Below are 4859 nucleotides of genomic sequence, written 5' to 3' on the forward strand. Positions count from 1 at the left end.
AGAGAGGAGGAGAAAGGGGGAGGGAAAGAAGGAACCGGAGGTTACCTGCGGCGCCGGGGAGCGGGCGGCGGCGGACGGCGAGGCTGCGCGGTGTGGCTGCGTCGGCGGCGTCTGTGCGCCTTGGCCGCGGGCGTCGGTCTTTCGTACCGGTTGGTGGAACCAACCGGTACCAAAGGTATTTTTTTCTTTTTCTTTTGTTGTTTTTTTTTTCTGTTTCTTTTGCTGTTTCTTTTTTCTTTTCTTTTTCTTTTCTGTTTCTTTTTTCTTTTCTTTTACTGTTTCTTTTCTGTTTCTTTTTCTATTTTTTTCTATTTCTTTTTCTATTTCTTTTTCTATTTCTTTTTTATTTCTATTTCTTTTTTATATTTCTTTTTCTATCTTTTTCTATTTATTTTATGTTTCTTTTTATATTTCTTTTTCTATTTCTTTTCTATTTCTCAAAATAAATTTTTTCCTGTTTCTTATATTTTATTTTCTATTTCTTTTCTTTACTCCCGCCACGATGCCGTCCGCGCGGGAAAGTTTCCCGCCACAATGTCGCGCGGGAAACTTTCCCGCCACGACGCCGCGCGGGAGAAAAGGCGGGAAATAATGGGCGGAAATAAAATTTTATTACGATTGAACTCGAATTAAAGTACATAGCTCAACTGAAAATTAAGATACATGGCCAGATTCGAATGTTGGAGTCATTCAGTCATAGTCGTGCCTAGCGCTATAAACATCGCCACTGTAGTCGTCGTAGTCGCTGATGTCGTCGTCGCTGTCATCGGGGTCGCGGTAGTCGAACCTCGGCGGGTGAGCACGCATGGGCTGGGACTGAGGGTAGCGCAGGCGGGGGCCACGGTAGGCCATGATGCTCTGGAGAGTCCGGCCGCACCACCACAGCCGACGGTCGGCCTCGTTGAAGTTCGAACGAGGCAGGCCGTCCTCCTCGTGCCTGGCAAGCGCACTCTCACGCCGATTGATGAAGAAGTTGTCCCAAGTTGGGCTGTAGTCGGGATGCCACTGGGGATTCTTCCGCTGCTCTGACGTGAGCTCGAAGTAGTAGTGGTTCGTGATGGTCATCTGGCGCGCCACAGGGACAGGAGGGACCGGTACGCCTCCGACGCTCAGCAACCAGCCGGTCGGGACGCGGTAGCCCGGCGGGCAGGGGTAGTTCGAGGCGCACAACGCCTCCGCCTCCCGGGGGTTAGACATACGATGGAATCCATGGGAGAGAATGATGAGTCTAGATGTGATATGTAAATGGAGGCCAAGCATACATATATATAGTGAAAAATGGCGGGAAGACGAAGGCGGGAAGACAGAGGCGGGAACCGGTGGAAAGCGCGAGAAGAAAATAGGTGGGAACGCAGTGGTGCGGGAAACTTTCATCCCCGGTGGAGGCTCAAACCGAGACAAAAGATGTGGGGGTCTTATCTGGGGGAGGCTTATCTGGGAGGGCCTTATGTGGGGGGTGGCTAACCTTTAGTACCGGTTGGTGGGTGCAACCTGGACTAAAGGTGGTTTTTCTGTCATCTAACAAAACTGTCGGTGGGATAAGGACGCGTGGGTAACCTTTTGTACCGGCTGGTGGCTGCAACCGGGACTAAAGCTGTCGGCAGGATAAGGACGCGTGGGTGGACGCTCTGCTCGATAAGATAAAGCATGTACTGCACGATGACCTGTCGAAGGAACAAGACAAAGCAGAAGCGGCACCGTGCCTACAAAATGAACACCGATACGCCTTGGCAAGCACATGAACAAGCAGATCAACAAGCAGGTAGGGAGAGGGTTGGGAAATGTCCCGTGGCGCAGCTTCTCGAAGATGTTGTTGGTGCACATGCCCTACGACATCTTCGGAAGCTGCGCCTCAGAAAAATTTCCCTGCAAGCCCGTGAAAGACTCCATCTCCTCTAACAGTAATGGGGAGAGGGTTGGGAAACCTCCCGTGGCGCAGCTTCTCGAAGATGTCGTTGGTGCACACGCCCTACGGCATCTTCGGAAGCTGCGCCTCGGAAAAATTTCCCTGCAAGCCTGTGAAAGACTCCATCTCCTCTAATAGTAATGGGGAGAGGCTTGGGAAATCTCCTGTGGCGCAGCTTCTCGAAGATGTCGTTGGTGCACACGCCCTACGGCATCTTCGGAAGCTGCGCCTCGGGAAAATTTCCCTACAAGCCCATGAAAGACTCCATCTCCTCTAACAGTAATGGGGAAAGGGTTGGGAAATCTCCCGTGGTGCAGGTTCTCGAAGATGTCGTTGGTGCACACTCCCTACGTGATGAGGACATCCCTACCACACTACTACCTCCGTCATTGTAAGATGAAGACGATGCTGCTGTGAAGCTCAAGTCCAATGAAGTCAGGATTGGACCAATGACACGCGCTCGTGCGAAGCTACTTAAGCAACAGGTGAACTTGTTCCTATGTGATACTTTGATCGATGAGAACTTTATACTGCCTAAGTCGTATTACTTATGTATGATCAGGTATGAAGAGAAAACAAGCATCGCACGAGGAGGAGAGGAGCAGCTGGATAAGAAGCTGGACTTAAAGCTGGACATGGAGCTGGCCAAGAAGCTGGACGAGAAGACATCCCATGGAAGCGCGAGGGAGGAGAGGGAGGCATGCGCGAGGGGAGAAGAAGAAGTCCAGGCCGGCGCCAGGCCCAGTCAGACCGGCCGCCACGCCGGCGCGCCCGGTCCCAGGCCCGGTCCGACCGGGCGCCAGACTGGCCCAGCCCGGCGCCGACCGGGCGCCATGCTTGAGCCAGCCGGGCACTGTCAAGTAAGCCAGGACGTGTCGCCCGATTTCCACCCGGCGCCAGGTCCGGTTTGAACCGGCCTGACCCGGCCCCAGGCCCGGTCGACCGGCCCCCAGGTCGGCCGAGTCCGAGTCTGTCTCGACCAGATCTATTCTGGGTCCGTTATTTTTGTATCTTTTCGACCTGAGGTCGTCCTGAACCCCTATATAAGTGCCCAGGACGCCCCAAATTAGGTTTAGACCACGTTTAAGATAAACCCTAGTTCATAGTTGATTGCTTTGCAACTCTATTGAATCCCTACACCATATTGCATTGATTTGGTGTAGATCCTGAAAAAGTCTTGTGTGATCTGTTGTTCCATTGGGAATTAGACGGTTGCAACTTACCGCTTCGTGGTCGGCGGCTACGTGCACAAGTGTGTGGAGTTGCGAATATCTTACAGGGTTGAGAGTCGTTGCATTGGCGATAGGGACCAATCGAGAGATCTCGTTGCATCATACAAGTTATCATCCACATCTTCATCAAGTTATCTCCGCTATGTTCATCCCGTGATCATCATCACCACCGTGCTTACTGAGAAGATCGGGCAACCCCTTATCATCTTCGTATCAGATTTCAGTGTTTCCTCGGTAAGCCATCCACACTCCACTCCATAGTTGAGTTGTGAGTGTTTCCTATCCAGAAAAAGCCAAAAAAATATTAGGGTTAGGGTTTGCCATAGCCTTTGATTGCACTAATTTCGAGTTTTAGTTGCTTTTCGTAGTTGTTTTTGCGTATCTTTTTCTTCCATCTAGTATTGTTAGGGTTTATGTTTCCGCTTTCATCTAGAGTCAACTTTTTTTGCTACGAGTCCACATAGCATACAGTGTGTTTGTCCAAACCATAGCCACAACCTTTCGATATACGTGACTAGGAACTTCCCCAGAAGAGACTAGTTTTACCGCTCGACAGGCTGCTCATTAGGGTTTTGGTGCTTTGCATTATCTATTGGCCGTGTTTTCAAGGAGTTGAGTCATAAAATCAAAAAAAAAGAGAAAATTTGAAAAGAAGCAAAAAGAGCTACATAGCTGCGTTTGATAAAAAGAAAATTCCAAAAAAAAGATGAATTGCTAGTACAATCAAGTGAAGGCCTAAGTTTTCTTTAACTGCACCCGTAGTTGAGCAATCTTGTGCCTGTTCCGTTGAGCTTTGCTAGTGTCTCTCGAGTGCATTGCAACATTTCATCCATATAGTTGCATTGGCACATTTATCGCCTTGTGTGAGTATCATTGGTTGTCTACGGTCAGCGCTAGAGCTTGTTATTGGTGCAAATAGGTAGCCTACCTACAACCCCACATATATCCTGCTTTGCCGTGTGATTTGTTCTTATACCCTTGATATTCGCTTCGCTACATCCGTGCAATAGTTGTCCCTACAAGTGGTAAGCAATACTAATTCACTTTGGAGCGGTAAGATTTCCTTTTCTTATCAGTTTTGAGTGAGTTGTGAGAGTACCACCGTATATTTTTGATTTAGTGCACTAACCTACTAACCATGTCTTCTAGTGATGAGAAAATTGTTAACCAGAAAAACAAGGATGCTGCTGATGTGATGATATGGAGGGAGTATGAAGCTCTTCGTAATGAGATGCGACGTGAATTCCGCATTCAGGATGATGAGCTTAGGGGGACGGTCCAAGGGATCTCCCAGAAGCTGGATGCTACTAGTGAGACCGTCACTACAATGAAAGATCAAATGACCGATATCCAGCGTAGTCTTCAAGTTTTGCAACTGGCTGTTGACAATCTTACACAACAACAGCAACAAGAAGAAGCACAAGACCCTAATCTTCAGGATGAAGCACCTGGTGTTGGTCGTAGTGCTGGACGTGGTGACCGTGCTCGTGGCTTTGTTGAACTCAGATGGCATGGTCGTAGGTTTGATGAAGAAGCTGGATTGGGTAAGCCCAAGTTCTCCATACCAAAGTTTGAAGGAGGAGCTGATGTTGAAGAATAACTCACTTGGGAGCTGAAGATTGAGAAATTATGGCGCTTACATGATTATACTGAAGACATGAAGGTGAAACTCGCTTCCTCAGAATTTGATGTTATGCATTGCGTTGGTGGGATGGAGTTAC

The sequence above is a fragment of the Lolium rigidum genome, chromosome 1, assembly GCF_022539505.1.
Source record: "Lolium rigidum isolate FL_2022 chromosome 1, APGP_CSIRO_Lrig_0.1, whole genome shotgun sequence".
Taxonomy (NCBI): Eukaryota; Viridiplantae; Streptophyta; class Magnoliopsida; order Poales; family Poaceae; genus Lolium; species Lolium rigidum.